Below are 18,298 nucleotides of genomic sequence, written 5' to 3'. Positions count from 1 at the left end.
AAAAGTGCTTTTCTAGTACATATTCTAGCACTTGTATCAGCTGGGAAAAAAGACTGATGTCCGGACACTGTGATAGGGACTATATGTGTAGATTCAGTGCAAAGCAGTGGCCCACATATTAGATTAGATCATGCAGTTCACTTTAACCTCATACATATTTCACAGTGCAAGGCATACATTAGTTTTAAATAGTTGAGTAGCAGATTGCTAGTTAAAATGTTATTCATTAGCAAACAATCCCATCTCATTAGTAATGTTGTACTAATATTTTTAATGTCACCAGAAGTTATTTGTATCCAAGACATGAAATGAGCAACAATATAGCATTTTTGTGTACTGCTGAAGTAAGACATTCATGAGATGAGTCAGGCCTTGCAAATTCTTTAAAATTCTGCTAGACCTGCAGGTTAAGTAACTTAGTTCACTTACTTGACCTAAGAGAAATGCTCTCGGCCCATAGCAACGGACAACAACAAATGTAAATGTGCTTTCTGTAAAATGGTGCATGTCGCCACAAACCCCATTTCTTTGGCACAGTGCTGGCACGCAGAGGCCAGTCATGCACAGTGGAACTTGTATTTGACATTTACTGCAAACAAAATGAATGTTAAAAAAAGTCAAACATATCCTGCAAATGTTACGCTTTCCAAAAATGTATTATGCAAGTGGGCGAGTTGACATTGCGAGCCCTGGATGAGTGTCTGTAAAATGTAAAAGGTTAGCTGCATGAGTGGACACTAAATAAATGAATAGATATTGTAAAAAAGGCTCTGAAAAGACTTTGGCCAGCTGTCTCCCGCAGGTGCTAATATATAATGCAATCATAATCGTAGATCAAAGCGAGCTCTGAAGGCTTACTACAGTCAATGGTATTACAACAGATCTGTAAGACTGGATGTTATGTTTAACCACTACTTTGTGTTAACATCTAATTAGATTTGTGTATTCATTATGTAAGAGGAAATAAGGTAAGAGACTAAGCAGATTGGATGGCGAAGCCGGCAGAGAACTGGCCAAACTAGTTGGAATATTGTAGTTTGCAGCCGTCCCACTTTTGGGGTAGCTGGTATAAATCAACAGGGTGAAAAGATAGAAAGTCAAGAAGTATGGGATCAGCTCATGGATTGAGCACCAGTTGCACAGATGCATGCAACCAGCAGGTCACAGAACTAAGTGTACCATCAAAGGTATTTGGCTGTGTGATCATGTACATTTTCAAAAGTGTTCACTCGTCAAAATGATGCATCTTCCTCAACAAAATGAAATCTAGTTCACACTAAGAGATTTAGAATCACTAACCTAAACTTTACTGTAAAGCATGGATACAATGCAGTGTTTTACAGTAGCTGTACTGTAAATATTCATTATGTAACAGCTTACATTTTAGGAATGGAATTGCATGACTGTCTTCTAAAAAAAAATAAAGTTAACACCTACTGGTCTTTGCCAGACAGGATGTAGTTATCTTAGTAAAAGTAACCCCCAATGTACTTCTGGTTTGCAATTATTTGGAAAAGAAAAGAAAATCTGGACTAGTACTCCCACACAGGCCTTTGGCACTTAAGAGTGGATAAGATGATCTCTGCTGCACTCTCTCCCTCCATTAGACCCTTTGAACTTGCACAGAGAAAACAGGGTAGAGAGAGAACCCTGAGGACAAGAGATGAATGCAAGGTGAACTGTGTTTTTATTGAACAGGGAAACTTAAATCGTTTTTTTATTTTTATTTAATTAAAAAACCTACAGAATTGCACAGCGCTGGCAGTTCTTTTTTCACATATGCATAATAGTGATACTGATGTTTTTCTCTGGGAGTGCACACGTTCCTGAACACGTAAGGAAAGGGAACAGAATTCTGAAATTTTGAATCTAGGCTTATCATTGAATTTGCAACACTTAAACCTAAGGGTCATGATTTAGATAATGAGTTGCATGTATTCTTAGATTGATTCTTTAATACTGATATTCGTGAAACAGTTTGTTGCTAAAATGTTGTCAATGGACATTCCCAAGAGTGTGCCCAAGGGGCTATATTCCTTCGACACAGTATGAGTGTCATGTAATTGCTTGCACTGCTCTTTTAGATTATTTTATCCTTGGATTGTCACAGGATACTTGCTTTTTAATTAGATGTGAGATGCACTAATTAGCACTAGCACTGCACTTTATGGGCTTTATTGTATTATTCAATTGGAAAGTATAAGTCTATGCTTCCTGATATTTTAAAGATCCCCTCTTTAACTTAATATAGTTAGTCAAGACGCAATATTTAGCTTTTTTCCTGGTGAAGTATTTACTTCCTGGGGATTCTAAGATGGCAGACCTGCAGACACTAGTTCTGCTAGCGGTAGGTTGGAAGTCTTTAGTCACGTGTGGGGGGCTTCTTTGAAATTTCAGGAAATTGAGGCTTTTTGAACAGTAAGATGTATGTTTGTTGAAGGAAAGGTGGCTGACGAAGTCCTGCGATGGGACGGAACATGTGGCATTACTGTGCATTCAAGGGTATTTGACTCCATATATCCCGTTAGTGAAATTATGGTTTCCTGTAAATTTTTTGTGCACTCTGCACTTTAAGGAACGTGTGCCTGAGTTTTTTTCATACCTGTTCTTATGACGCTAGGACTACGACACCATCTCAAATGTTGTTAGTATGTTATATATTGCCATTGAGAAATGAAATTAGCCTGTAGTTTTGAGGAATTCTGGGCACGGTATTTAGATGTGTCAGATTCTGAAAGTGCTTTCTTAACCTAATACTAGTGCTTCCCTGTTTTATAAATGCATTATTGATTGGTTTTATTTATTTGTATTTGTAGAGCGCGCTACAGCCCGCAGGCATCAAGGCGCTAAATCAGAGCATAAGGAGGCTTACTTAAGGGTTACAAAGAAGCCGCCCCAAAAAAGACCTTGCTCACAATAGGTAGTTACATGGTACAGAATATCACAGGTTGAAACAAATCAAACAAAGAGGTTGGTCTTGGTGGCTTTACGGAAGACAGAGTGGGATTCAAAAGCTCTCAGGTGGGGAGGTAATGCATTCCAGAGGCTGGGGCAACTGAAGGGAAGCTGGAGCCGCCTGCACGAGCTTTGTGAGTTCTGGGAACAGACAGTAGGTTTGAGTACTGGGATCTGGGTGGTTTTTGGGTGGAGGGTTAGGTAATCCTTCGAGCTAGGTAGGGAGGAGCGAGGTCATGGAGACATTTGTGAGTCAGGGCCAGGGCTTTGAAGATGATCCTTTGTTTAACTGGAAGACAGTGGACTTGTCTTCTAAGTTCAGAGATGTGTTCTTTGCGTGAGAGACCAGTAGCGGCTCTGAGTGCGTTATTTTGGACAATTTGGAGTTTAGCAATATTCTTTGCAGAGGTGCCTATGAATAAGGCATTGCAGTAATCGAGCCTAGAGCCAATGATGGCCCTGGCGATGGTGAGGCAGTTTTGTTGGGACAAGAAGGGTCCAATTGCATTGATAAGTTTGGAATAATAAGCAGATATAGAGGCTATGGCATTAACCTGTCTGTTCATGGTCACATCAGGTACTAGAAAGACACCAAGGGTTTTGATGGAGGGTGACACAGCGATAGGAATATTGTCAATGACAAAGGAGGAATAGTGGTTGCTCAACTTATTCAGGGAGGATGGTGAACCAACCAGCAGAAGCTCAGTTTTCTCACTATTCAGGCAGAGCCAGTTTTATGCCATCCAAGTTTGAATTGTTGAGTAAATGGCATTCAGGGTATTCTGGTCAGATGCGTAATTGCCTGAAGTCGCACTATATAAGGCCCATTTACATTACGTTTTATTAAATCTCCTGTGAAAGATCTGTTGTTTGAAGAAATAGACCTGACAAAGTTCCCAGGTCATGCTTCGTTCAAGGCGGTTGACTATGTGGATGGTTTTCTTGATGCCCCAAGTGCATCATCGTTTTATGTGGGGATTTTTAAGCTACGAACCTTTGTGAAATTTGGAGTATGTCATTGATATTAGGCACCAATCGGCTGCCAAAATGGGAGATGGTTTGCTATATAACACCAGTTGACATTGCACTCAACATTCTGGCTGGTATACCGCGACTGTGTTCTTTATTACAAACCAGGTGTATTTGTCAGCTGCACTTTCCTTGGTGCTATTGACAGATAATAGATGTAAATTGTTACCCAACTAAATCTTACTCATTATGTTAGCCTCAGAAAAAGGAAGGGCTGAATGTAGCTGCTGGAAATCGAACCTGTGACCATGAGGTTAAACACAGGTCCCTGTAGTGGTTGCATTAGTCCACTGAGCCACAGACCCAGCCTTTATCACATAGTTATACATGGTGAGTTTGCAGTGCTCTATTGAAGTATTGCCCTCTTATCAGTGGGATTGGTGAGTTTAAATGGGATACAGGTCCAGATGGGTGATGTGCTTCTTACATGCATTCCTAATGCAATGAAATGACCAGTGAGCGGCGTGTTAAATTGAGTACCCCCTAATGACCACGTTGAAGGTGATTCCTATGCCGCAGTTACTAAAATATCAGATCATCTTTTTTTTTTTTAAGTAATGTGCAGTGGATATGAGGGTTTTTATAGGAAAATTACCTAAAAGCAAGCTTTCCATTTCTGCTTTACCATTAAAGAACGATGGTGCATGATGTTACATTTCTAAATAGCCAACAGCACCTATACCTGACCTTAGATGAGCTACAGAAAAAGAGGATGAAGTTTGAGGTTTTCCCGTTGCTACAGCGCATGCTCCCTACTGAGAACTGCCAACGTGCTCCAAATGCACAAAGCACATCTCCCCTGTTGAGAAGCGTCAGCACTCTTATTTCCAAAGGGAAGAAGTACAGGCACTCACAATTGGGACAGTATGCGTCCATTTGAAAAACTCAAATTTAAATTATTTATTTAATTTAAGTGTTTATCGGCGTAGTATGTTTGGTACCATATGTTTGATTTGAGTGTTCTAACCTGGTGCACTTGTGAATTGTCTATCAATGTCTTCATTGTCGTATGACCTAGAGAGAAGGGAGATAGGTTTGAGATAAACTGCTTATCACCTCCGTTTGATGATGCACAACTCATTCCTGGTTTGCAGTCATCCCGCTCTTTTAGTACTTTTATTGTCTTTAAATTTGATCACCCAAGATTGTGAGGCCATAAAAGATGCATCAATTAAAAATGCACTCTGCTAATGCTTCTGCCTCCATCAGCTTACTTTGTGGAGATTGATATTGACCACCAAACATCAGTGGAAGAGTCCCACAAGCCACATTATTTTCCCAATTCGTGATGAAATGCAACATTTCTGTCTGGTCCATAGGAATTCTGATTGCCCTAGAGAAGCAATAAGGAGCACCAGGTCTCCTACAGACTATCAATGCGTTTTATATGCTTTGGGGATTTTCCCAAAGTTTTCTTTTTTTTTCTTTAGGTTTAGCTATTTCAAAATATATTCTATTAAGATTTCTTTTGCTGATACATTTTTATGAGTTCAAGTTACCTTCCTATCACTCTCCCTGCTATCTGCATAAACCTTCTATTCGGAGGTATGGCCCAATTCCATTTTACCGAGTATCCTGCTCTTCCAAGAGGCCATCCCCCTACATTTGTGCAGAGGTGGTACGACCCATCGCCGGTACTCTGTCGTTGTCTGTTTGGTTGAATCATCAATCATTTAGCACCCCATTTAGGGGTGGCTGTGAGAGGGTCAGAGGGTAAAGACTTGCCGAGTATAAAAGTAGGCATTTATTCAAGCAAGCAGAACAAGCTCAAGATAATGTTGGTCGGCAAAGGTTACGTTATAGACCGTAGTGAGGCAGAAAGGGTTTAAATGGATGCAAAGTTAGCAGGCATTCCAGGGCCATGCAAAGAACGACTGGAAAAAGGTTTCAAGTTTTGTGGCTGCAGAGATTAATTACAGTGAGAAGAACCAGAAGCCATAGATAGCCTTATAGTGTGACGCCCTCTCATTCCAGACAGTGTGTGTACCCTCCTATAACTTGAGGGCAGGGTTACGACTCCCATGACCCCTCACCATTGACTATGCTGGGTAGGACTGGTTGGATTTGTAGTCCAAAATATTTGGTGACCCAAAGGTTGCAGAACCCTGCTTTTAGGGCTTGGTTCTAATGATAACAACATCTGAGCAATGCTGAATTATTATATGCCTGGTTACACATCGGGAGTTCCTAAATGAACTACTTGTTGTATATTAGGATGCGGATGAAGAGGAAAGGCTCGAAGTCAATGTCTATAACTGCCCAAAACATATCCTCGCTAATTTGGAGCACGCCTTTAGGTGAGTCAATATGGGGACTTCATTTTGAACCAGTCTGCTTGTGAGTAACCCTGTTAGTGTTAATCAAGTATCAAGAGCTATTCTAAGTCATTGGTATGACGAACATTATGGAGCCTCTTCTTTTGAACTGCCTCATATTGTGTTACCTTTATAAGATTCTGAGAGAAATGGCTTTTTGAATAACATCTTTTTTTTTGCATCAGGCATGATATGATGCCCCTTGATGCATGTAACGTCTGAATAATGTTAAACAATGGACATTAAAATATGGCTTTGCAAATCTGTGAGCATGCTCACCTACAGATATTCTCCTCTAGATATGCTCTTTTTTCCACACCATGGTGCGAGGTGTTTACAGTGCGGGTGCTGCGTGCCCACTATCCTCATACACCAAACCTCTTGTAAGGGAGGTCCCTACTTCACCCCATCCTGTGCCTCTTTCTCGGACAAAGGGTGTGTTGTCCTCCTCTCTTTAGCCCCCATACTCCAACCTTCTTCCCCACACTAAACTATTAACGGCTTCTATATCTTCCCATCCCTTCTGGATTCTTGCTCCACGTTGCGCCTCACCACACTTTTACCCCTGTCCTCTCCCATCCACTTCCTGCTGCCTCTCAAGCCCAGCCTAACTTTGTCGCCTTTGCGAACTTGGTGAAGACCCTCGAACTCAAGATGAATTTCTGCGCTGCAAAGGTGGTGACGTGAAAGTAAGGCAACCCACGTAACAGGGTCTGAAATATATGAGCAAGAGCTAATGGTGGTAGCTGCTGGATATTAGGGAACAGAGTAATTACAACATTAAGAGACAGTCCTAGGGTTGTCTGTTGTCTGGATATTTTACCAATATGCTACAGCAGATGCTTTGTGTGGAGTTGTGATCTGCTGTATGAGACTTAGTCTGTGGCTAGTATTGATTGCTTGGGAGCTCTAAATCCAGTGAGAGGCCAGTGAGAAGTGAGGGGATGATGCTGCACACGAGGAGTCAACGGTAGTTAGGTGATAGTACGTTTTACATTGTGGTTTCAGCCCGTATTTACATTGTGGGTTCAGCTTTCCTTTGTGTATAACACTTCATTAACTGCAGATTAAAAAAAACGAAATTGAATAGGGCTTACCTTGTCCGGGAAGCCATGGAGGCTCCCATAGATGTGCAGGATTCAGCGCAGGCCTGTTGAGCATATGGGGGGACTGTAATTTTGCTGCCGCTAGCACATTGTTATACTAGGCCTGTACATAGGCCTTGGACAGTTCCCACATAGCCTAAAATGACCAGCCAAAGAGAGGATTTCTCCTCAAGCTGGTCATGTATGTGCTAGTTTGGAAACACCAGCGAGAAATGGAGTGGACAGTTCTGTAAGTCTTGTGGCCGCCTTGTTCCTAGGAATGCAGACTGCCTCGAAAAAGTTGGAGGAACTGATTTCCAAAGCCTTAGAGCAATCCTCGATGGTCTTGTAGGGGGCCTATAAGGATCAAATTAATTCCGGGAGAAAGCATCATATCAAAGAGTGTATCATATGGGACCTTCATGCTTGTACAAATGTGGTAGAAATTCGCACCTGGGATGATTCTATGGCTACACGAGTTCCTATGGTACATTCTGTGAATGTGGATAAATCATGCCTAACGGATCATACCTGGAACTATGTACATCGGTATTGCCAAACACGCCCAGTAGAGTCTTCCGGTTTCGGATTGTCATTGAGGGAGACTTTGGGCATGAGGCACATTCTCTGAGCATGGATAAAACCTGCCAAATCGATCATATCCAGACTGTGTTCATCAATATCGTCCAACAAGCCCAGAAGAGCCTTCTGGGTTAGGAGTGCATGTGAGGGAAACCGGATATGGGGACCGAGCATGTAGAACAGGCCTGTCCTTAGAACTGTCGCAGAAACAGTTCATGATAAAACTCCCAACATCTGTCAAGTATGATAGTTCAGGGATCGTACCCAAAATTATATCTGACCTTTCACATTCTAAAGATATCCGTATAAGAAAGTCACAAATGACGTGGATAGTTGATCCAACCCTACCGAGGTTCATTAAGGATCCTAGAAAAATTATACTCACTAATGTGGAGAAGCCTAAGGAACCAGAGTCAAGGGAGGCACTCAAAAATAAAATTCTGGCGTGGCTACATGAACGAGTGGGCCAAACCTGTATTACAACTCAGGACCTGAGAGTCTTCCGCAGGATACAGATTAGTAATTGGTGCTCTATAGGCAATACACACTGTAGGATGTGGTCAGAGTAATTTACCCCTGTTTTTGTACCAATGTGCAGAATATGTCTTCCTATACCAAATTGAGAATTATTTTGTATAGATTTTTATGAACTATGATTTTTTTTCTGTTTCTTTTATTATTTGTTGAGTATGTTGTTTGATTTATTATAGGTTATATTTATGTGTATATTTTGTCAGCGCACAGAGGCCCACAGACATGTTGCTCTATATAAGCTAGGTATAACTTCATGCCAGTGGACGACATGGCCTTGCGTGATGTAGCTAAAGTTGTGAAACCAGTGTTCTGAATTGCTTTCATGGCCTTTTGGGCACTTTGGTTATGGCGCACGGGGTCTTTGTTCTAATGAGGAACACGGTGATGACACCAATAAGATTAGACTCCTGTCTCACCTACCTTTGTCTAGGCACCACCAAAGTTAGTCTGTGATGTCACTTCAGCAGTGGTGGCGGTACCTTTAGGTCTCTGTGTGACCTCAATATAGGCATCCGTTTTGGGCCACTCGTGATTTCCGCTGGCAGACAAACTCAAAATCCCTTCATGCACCAGTGAGGTGTATTATTGAATCACTAGGGCGCGTAATGTAATAAATATGTGCTCACCTGCCCACGATCAATGAATTCCTGAAGTTCGGGTAGAGGACATCCCAAAAGTCTAGGGGCAAGGGGTGAGCAGAGATTGTTATAGAAAACGCAGTAGGTTACGAGTTGTCAGTCCCCAAACACTCCAAAGGCAATAAGGGTCGGCCACCCAGAACATAAATTCCCCAAGAGAAGCAATATTGAAATCCTAGAACGTTCTGGAATCCAAAGAACCAAGAGCGGTAGAAACCCAAGAGTCACATGGGTTGATTGGCATGTGCAATGCAGAAAATAAAAGGTAACATCTTGGTCATAGGAGAGCACTGCTCAGCTTGGCCAAGAACTTCCTGTTCTTAGCGAGTGAAGAAAGGGACTGATGTTGGGTGCTTGCAGGCATGTGAGGGACTGGAGTCAGGACATGGTTGGACACGTCCTCAAAACCTCCTGCCCCCAAAATACGGTATATTTTGTTTAATTCTTTCAATGTAATTCTCTTGTCCCAAGCCTGGAGACCCTAGTATACCATGAGTATGGGGGAAAGGTGATAAACATAGGAGTAGCTCACGCCACAGAATGCAACATATCTCTGGGGAAGAGGGGGTGGGGGTGCCGCTGGCTTCCTCTGGAAGCCTGGCTAGTTTTCAACCAGCCTGCCTGACTGGCAAGGCAATCCTTCTGAGCCCCTCGTAATCCAGCAGGATCCAGCAGGACATGGAAAGACGGCCCAATCACAAAAATGTGGAATGCCTTGTGGTTGACACACGGACTTGCACCACTCACATTAGAAAAGAAGAGGCACAAATGCACCTCCTTGCACAAGACTCGAGTGAATAATCGAGGTAGGAAAGGGGTTTAGGTGCTTATTGTGTGCTTTGCTTATATGGTAGATACGGTGCACGGGTCTGGCACCGTTGGATTGTTGAATGGGCTGCATGTGTAGTGTACAATCTTTATAAAAGATGTTCATCTAGTTGGATCCTCTGATGAAAAAAGCCGTACACTAAATGGAGATTTCCAGATGCGCCTCGGATGCTAGTTCAAGGAAAAGCATGCTGTTATCCCTTGTGGTAAAGTGAATAGGGTGCAACAATATGGCTTCTTTTCAAGCTGAGCTCATATTCCTCAAGCAAGTGCCACAATACCTAGACATCTACTGGAGTTCCCTAAAGCAGTGTTTATACCCCTGTAGTTCTGCCCCTAATGTGCTCTTGATTCCATTCTGTGGGTGCTACATGAGCAATGCAAACCTTGAAAGCGAAAAACACCCTTGCAGCGCCAGAATGCAACTCGTGCAGACAAAAATGCTATACACTGAGCATAAAACCGCACACAAAGCACTCTGTGAGGAGAAAAGGTGTGCTTTGCTAGCTCTCTCCATTCCCTTTAACACGGGATAAGCGACTGTATCTAATGACATTTAAAGGGACGCTAGCACGAAGCAGCCTTGCAAGCATTGCAGATAGTGAATGGTAGATGAAGTCATTTCCATAATGGATAAAAGCCCTGGAGGTAGGTGCTCTTTTGTCAGACTAAATGTGTTTTCCTAAGACCCACTTCAGGAGTACTAAGCACGGATGCTTCTCTCCTATGGCGCATTAGTACATCAAGCCAACCACAAAGGAGCCTATGCCTTCTGCAACTCTACTTCTCCTCCCCATTGTCTCTTATTGTTTTCCTCTCGACCGTTAAGTTCAATTAGAGAAAGTGTTTTGGGATTCCCAGCTGGGAAGCGCCGCAGCCAGGCAGGCCTGCCGCTTGGATGTTCATTGAGGGTGACTGATTCTAAGGTGTACTAACACCAAGGGGCCTAGTCATAAGGCAATCACATTTGAACATATACGAGTCGGATCCAAGACTTGTAAGAAAATTGAATATTCTCAACTTGAGGTGGCCCCCACGAGTTTGCACCGGGTAGGGGGACAGAAATCACTCGAACGATGTGCAGTACACGAATGGAAGACGTTACCCTCCATGGGGTCTTTTTTTTCACACAAAAAAAACATACAAAATAAAACTGCGCTTTTATGTCACAGTTCATGCTGGAGACCAGCCTCTAAGCATGGACCGGGATTTGCGCCCATGACATTCGGCATTGCGTTACAAGACAAACCGCGTTGCCCCTGAGCGGTCCTCCCGGCCATGGTGCTCGGGTGCCATCCACCCTTCATCTTACCTTCATCTGTAGAAGCCCTTTAGTAAATCCACCATGGCAAGTTGGTCCATTTATTTTGGAGGGGTTCACCTGCGTGGCCCGTAACTCTCATAAATCTATGTTTCTGTTTCGTGAAGTGCTTGCTGCCGGTGGTGTGAGCCTATAGTTATGTGATGCCTAGTCCTGACTTTCTGCTCTGTTCAAAGCAGCATTTATGGGCTCAAGAGGGCACACTGTTTTACAATTCTCTCTAGTCCTACCCATTGGGAGGGGGATGTTTCCTATTGTTATGAATATGGGGGAAGAAAGGCAAGTTACCAATTTCCTACTACCTCTTTCTCATCACTCTTGGGGTGTGAGGGTCTCCCTATATGCCAATCTTTTGCAAGAGGTAGAATGATGATTGGCTTCAGTGTCGGTGGCACTGATGCTTCTGTCTAAGAAGGAGACTTAATACTATCCTGAACTCGGCAACATTCAACTCACCAGATGCTATGAACTACGTCTCCCAACAACCCCAGCTAACCCGAAAACGGAATGTTGAGCCATCAAGTTAGTCGGAGGGCAGAACCTTTGTAGATCTGCAATTTGCACGTCCCTAGGATTGTCCAGGCAGTGGCCTGGGGTAGCATGTGCTACCCCTGGAATCTGATTGGCCACCCCATTATCCTTTTCAGACGTGTGCGCGCTAGTATTTCATGCCACCCCTGCATATATCAGTGTCCCACTTGGGCCACCCCAGTCCAAAGAGTCTGGTTACGCCACTGATCCCTACATGTTTTTTACATGCACCTGGGACTGAAGAAAGATTAAAAATCGTAAAATGTCCTGTGATCTTTCCTACTGTAAAAAAGCGGAGGTTGCATATGTCACCTGGAAAGGTGCTAAGTCTTTTTGCCATAAGGCTGCCTACTTATTAAGAGTGCTGGACTTATATAATGGTCACCATTTTAAGTTTCTCCAGTGATCGGAGCACAGCTCCAAGAGTTTCCTTAAAATGCATATCGGCATTTGCTGTGCATTTTACAAGATTGGCCGTGTGGTTGTTCCCTTTCATGCATGACTAGCTTTAAAATTACTTCCAGAGCTCACAGCCTGCATATCAATTTGGACGTAGCCCACCCACTGGCGGTTTCTGTGAATTAAGAAACGTGTATTTTTAATTTCTCGGAGGACTACAGTCTTGTGTCAGACAATGCAGAGGATCCAGGACGTGGGATGTCCTGGAGCCCTGGAATGTCCTGGTGCGGAATGGCTTGCAGCTAGATTGTGCACTGCATACTGTGTAGGAGGGTATCCATAGCTGCAATTGGTGAAACTACTTCTTCCCCTTCGCCTTTTTAGTGGCGATGAGCATGGTATCCATGCTCTACGTGCACTGTGCAATCAACCTGCAGACGCGTCCAGATTTGAGTTCATCTGTGATTTCATGGCATGCCGCCTGGTTGACCGGACCCCATACAGTTTTATCACCGCCGGAGCTAGAACTATGTGCTGGAGATGACTGGAGAGCCCTTTCACGTCAGGGTGTGGTCATCGTTCACTTATCCAGGAGTGGGACAGTGTTTGCCTGGCGCTATCAAGGTGCTGGCAAGTGTTTGGGAGAGTGCATGGACCTGCTTGGGCTACTACCTAAGACCAGTTTCGTGGTGAATGAGGGAGGACAACAGTTGGGGGTGTCGGAATTGAACATACCGCTGCATCTGTACGCAAGGATACAATGAGTACTGACACATGTAATTTTGCAGCAGCATGTACATTATGCCTGCATCTGCATCGGTGGTATCTCCGGTGGGTATGCCCCGGGTTGGTGACGCCCTGTCCGGATGATGCCGTTTCTGGTTGAGCGGGGGTATGGTGACCTATTGCCACGAGATGCAATCCATAAGTATACTTGTGTGACAGAGAAACCGACAGGTTGCCTTGGAGACACATCCGTGCAGACAGCGGGGCAGGCATCACAAAAATGGCGAGTAGCTCGGGCGTTCACATCAGGGTGACGTTGGGCGAGCCTGTGCGGTGCACTGGATGCAGGATGAGCTGGTTTGAGGACCACCTTTGAGGATTTGCTGGCGATGTTCACATTGTGAGAGCAGGGTTTTGCGATCAAGTGCCACGCCTATTTCGGGCGTCTGCATTAGCCACACTCTGTATTTTACGAGGCAAAGTGACGATTATCCGGGGAAAGGGTGGCAGACAGAAAAGTTGTGGAACGTCATAATAGAAAAGTAGAACGTCGAGAGGTGGCAGCCTAATTAAACTTTCTTAAATCTGGTTTTCCGTCATTCTCCCTGTTTTTGTGCAAAGTGTATGAAAAACCTATGACGAGAACATTGAAGGGCTTACAATCTTTAAACACAAAACTAGGTGCATCTCCATGGGTGCGTCTATTCGGCTGAGAGGGTAGCTCAAGGGCTGGGAGGGTAGCTCAAGGGCTGGGAGGGTAGCTCAAGGGCTGGTAGTGTAGCTCAAGGGCCGGTAGTGTAGCTCAAGGGTTGAGAGGGTAGTTCAAGGGCTAGTAGTGTAGCTCAAGGGTTGGGAGCGTAGCTCAAGGACTGGTAGAGTAGCTCAAGGGCTGGTAGGGTAGCTCAAGGGCTGGGAGGGTAGCTCAAGGGCTGGGAGGGTAGCTCAAGAGCTGGTAGGGTAGCTCAAGGGCTGGTAGGGTAGCTCAAGGGCTGGGAGGGTAGGTCAAGGGCTGGTAGTATAGGTCAAGGGCTGGTAGTATAGCTCAAGGGCTGGTAGTGTAGCTCAAGGGTTGGGAGGGTAGCTCAAGGGCTAGTAGTGTAGCTCAAGGACTGGTAGAGTAGCTCAAGGGCTGGTAGGGTAGCTCAAGGGCTGGTAGGGTAGGTCAAGGGCTGGGAGTATAGGTCAAGGGCTGGTAGTATAGCTCAAGGGCTGGTAGTGTAGCTCAAGGGTTGGGAGGGTAGCTCAAGGGCTAGTAGTGCAGCTCAGGGGCTGGTAGGGTAGCTCCAGGGCTGGTAGGGTAGCTCCAGGGCTGGTAGGGTAGCTCAAGGACTGGCAGGGTAGCTCAAGTGCTGGGAGGGTAGGTCAAGGGCTGGTAATATAGCTCGAGGGATGGGAGCGTAGCTCAAGGGCTGGTAGGGTAGCTCCAGGGCTGGTAGGGTAGCTCCAGGGCTGGTAGGGTAGTTCAAGGACTGGCAGGATAGCTCACGGGCTGGGAGGGTAGCTCAAGGGCTGGGAGGGTAGCTCAAGGGCTGGGAGGTTAGCTCAAGGGCTGGTAGGGTAACTCCAGGGCTGGTAGGGTAACTCCAGGGCTGGTAGGGTAACTCCAGGGTTGGGAGGGTAGCTCAAGGGATGAGAGCGTAGTTCAGGGACTGGTTGGGTAGCTCCAGGGCTGGGAGGGTAGCTCCAGGGCTGGCAGGGTAGCTCAAGGACTGGCGGGGTAGCTCACAGGCTAGTGGGGTAGCTCAAGGGCTGGTAGGCTAGCTCAAGGACTGGTAGGCTAGCTCAAGGTCGGGGAGGGTAGCTCAAGGGCTGGTAGGGTAGCTCAAGGGCTGGTAGGGTAGCTCCAGGGCTGGGAGGGTAGGTCAAGGACTAGCAGGGTAGCTCAAGGGCTGGGAGTGTAGCTCAAGGACTGGTAGGGTAGCTCAAGGGCTGGGAGGTTAGCTCAAGGACTGGCAGGGTAGCTCACAGGCTCGTGGGGTAGCTCAAGGGCTGGGAGGGTAGCTCAAGGGCTGGGAGGGTAGCTCAAGGGCTGGTAGGGTAGCTTAAGGACTGGTAGGGTAGCTCAAGGGCTGGTAGGGTAACTTCAGGGCTGGTAGGGTAGCTCAAGGGATGGGAGCGTAGTTCAGGGACTGGTTGGGTAGCTCCAGGGCTGGGAAGGTAGCTCCAGGGCTGGCAGGGTAGCTCAAGGACTGGCGGGGTAGCTCACAGGCTAGTGGGGTAGCTCAAGGGCTGGTAGGCTAGCTCAAAGACTGGTAGGCTAGCTCAAGGTCGGGGAGGGTAGCTCAAGGGCTGGTAGGGTAGCTCAAGGGCTGGTAGGGTAGCTCCAGGGCTGGTAGGGTAGCTCAAGGACTGGCAGGGTAGCTCACAGGCTCGTGGGGTAGCTCAAGGGCTGGGAGGGAAGCTCAAGGGCTGGGAGGGAAGCTCAAGGACTGGGAGCGTAGCTTAAGGACTGGTAGGGTAGCTCAAGGGCTGGTAGGTTAGCTCAAGGGCTGGCAGGGTAACTCCAGGGCTGGTATGGTAACTCCAGGGCTGGGAGGGTAGCTCAAGGGATGGGAGTGTAGTTCAGGGACTGGTTGGGTAGCTCCAGGGATGGCAGGGTAGCTCCAGGGCTGGCAGGGTAGCTCAAGGACTGGCAGGGTAGCTCACAGGCTAGTGGGTTAGCTCAAGGGCTGGTAGGCTAGCTCAAGGACTGGTAGGCTAGCTCAAGGTCGGGGAGGGTAGCTCAAGGGCTGGTAGGGTAGCTCAAGGGCTGGCAGGGTAACTCCAGGGCTGGTATGGTAACTCCAGGGGTGGGAGGGTAGCTCAAGGGATGGGAGCGTAGTTCAGGGACTGGTTGGGTAGCTCCAGGGATGGGAGGGTAGCTCCAGGGCTGGGAGGGTAGCTCCAGGGCTGGCAGGGTAGCTCAAGGACTGGTAGGGTAGCTCCAGGGCTGGGAGGGTAGTTCAAGGACTAGCAGGGTATCTCACAGGCTCGAGGGGTAGCTCAAGGGCTGGGAGTGTAGCTCAAGGGCTGGGAGTGTAGCTCAAGGACTGGTAGGGTAGCTCAAGGGCTGGGAGGCTAGCTCAAGGGCTGGTAGGGTAACTCCAGGGCTGGGAGGGTAGCTCAAGGGATGGGGGCGTAGTTCAGGGACTTGTAGGGTAGCTCCAGGGGTGGGAGGGTAGCTCAAGGACTGGCAGGGTAGCTCACAGGCTAGTGGGGTAGATCAAGGGCTGGGAGGGTAGCTCAAGGACTGGTAGGCTAGCTCAAGGGCTGGGAGGGTAGCTCAAGGGCTGGTAGGGTAGCTCAGGAGCGAGGAGTGTGTCTTGAAATCAAGCCAACGCAGAGTAACGTAGGTTTAAAACCCTGCTACCGTCTGGTATTAAGCATATTCTAAAAGATTAATTATGAAGGCACAGGCCACATGTCTTTGAAATAGCGTTACATTATTTCAAAATAGACGATGCTATTCGCACCTATTTTGTTACTTGATAAATCCTTGGTACGGTTTACTTCCTGTTAACGTCGATGTTCTTATTTTCAGTGCAGTTTACGGTGTAATTGGTGTTGCCAGTGATGCCACACGTAGTCTCAAAAGTGAGGTTTCACATGATAAGATTTAATTATTTAACACGTTTCAAAATGTGCACAAACCAGTAGCCACTGGCTGGTGATGATTGACTCTCTGCAAGTGAGAAGGGTGTACTCTGTTAATGTAGTGAAGTGGGTGGGGAAGTAACTCTTATACCTGGCTGGTGCCTGGCCACTCCGAATTCTTACCTCTAGTCTTAGGATCTGCCTGATGGCTTACATAATTACTCGAGTGCTGTTAGCATACCTTGTTAGGGTAACTTGGGAGCAGTTCACCTCTTTTGTGTATTTTATAATATTTTTGATGGAATGCCTTTTTTATTTTTGCATTATTGGTTAGTGATTATGAAACCGCTATAACCTTAACTTTACACCAAGACAAGCACGCTCCTGTGAATGTATTTGCTGCTGCAGCAATTATGCAGGGCAGCCTGCCTCCGTTTGGAATGTGTAAAGCAGGCTGAAGGCCTCCTTACCTTCAGTAATGTGTGTTGGAGTAGGCTACTTCATAGTGGTCTTTGGGGTGTTTTATCTAAAAGGGTTCGGAGCGGAAAGGCACCAAAGGCCAGGGCCATGCACATTTTCAGTTGTGTCTGTATGCCATCTGCCTCGGACTGGGGCATAGAGTGTTCTCGGGCACAAATGAAAAGGTGGCCCACAGTTGCAAATAGCAATTCATGCCTTTTGTGGTGGACTGTTTGAATAGTACGGAAGGGGGAGTGTTTTTGTATATAAAATGTGCTGCAAATTAAGCATTTTAAAGAATATTTATTCAGCAAAACTGGTAAAAACTACTAGCCGCATAGTGAAGTAACTCGTCAAACTAGCCCACATTAGCCAAATGTGGTCCACTTTGACCCAAAAAAGTGGCCCACAGTAGCATTTTGCATTTTTGCTTCGAGCATTGCCCTGTAGGCCAGTTCGAGCCTGTATGTTAGACACTGTAAGTCACCGAAAATGTGGTTGTAATTTACAACTGGACATATTATTCACAAAGACATGTGTTACTCAATTCTGGGCTCTGCAGCCTTTGGCTCTCCAGATGTTTTGGACTACAACTGCCATGATCCCTAGCCATCATATGCTATGATATGATGTGGCATTTATTACACGCCTGCACACGTGTTTCTAGGCCCTCACCTCATAGTCAGTGTTGAGGGCTCATGGGAGCTGTAGTCAGAGCCAAAGGGTGCAGAGCTGAGATACCTTCGGTTGAATGTATTTATTTATTTTTTTGCAAATAAAACGTACGTATGCAAAACATGTGGTCTAACGTGAGCATAATGTACACATTTGTGAAGCTTTGAGAATCCCCTTGATCATTTTGGAAATGGCTATATTTGATGCAAACAGAACCGCACGTGTTATTTCTGGCCATACTTTTATCCATGTGAGGGAATGTTTAAATGTTCACCCACAGGTGTCTAGGGCAAGCACAAGGCACCAGTCCCCAGAAAGCAATCAGTCCACACATAAAGTCCCCGTGCGAAATATAATCCCACTCCATTCGGAAACATGTATGTACGAATCAAGGGCAGGAAAGGGTGTAAACAAGGGGGCCTTAAGTCTCGGTCCTGGTGCCCTCTGGAAGAGGGAGCATCCTTGGATGGAAGTGCGCCAGTTATGTTACTGTGCACAGAGACCAAAGTGACCCGCATCACCGCATCTTTCTTTGCTTGCCCGGATTTTGCAATGAATGCTCACAGATGGGCCGAAGCCTGCCTGCTATTTGGCCGTTTGTCCTGCCACTAAACTACAACCTCTCTAGCCCAAGTCTCCCCTTTCCCG

The 18,298-nt window shown here is 45.9% G+C and overlaps 1 long non-coding RNA gene across 1 annotated transcript in view; it reads left to right on the top strand.

Annotated features, from left to right (window-relative positions):
* The window catches only part of LOC138513380 (uncharacterized), a 228,161-nt gene that overhangs the window by 94,579 nt on the left and 115,284 nt on the right, over positions 1 to 18,298 (top strand). The gene's annotated exons all lie outside the window — the stretch shown is intronic.

The sequence above is a fragment of the Ambystoma mexicanum genome, chromosome 12 (assembly GCF_040938575.1).
Source record: "Ambystoma mexicanum isolate Mex_15411 chromosome 12, UKY_AmexF1_1, whole genome shotgun sequence".
Taxonomy (NCBI): domain Eukaryota; kingdom Metazoa; phylum Chordata; class Amphibia; order Caudata; family Ambystomatidae; genus Ambystoma; species Ambystoma mexicanum.
The sequence above is the reverse complement of the archived record's forward strand: the minus strand, read 5'-3'. Positions and strand labels throughout refer to the sequence as shown.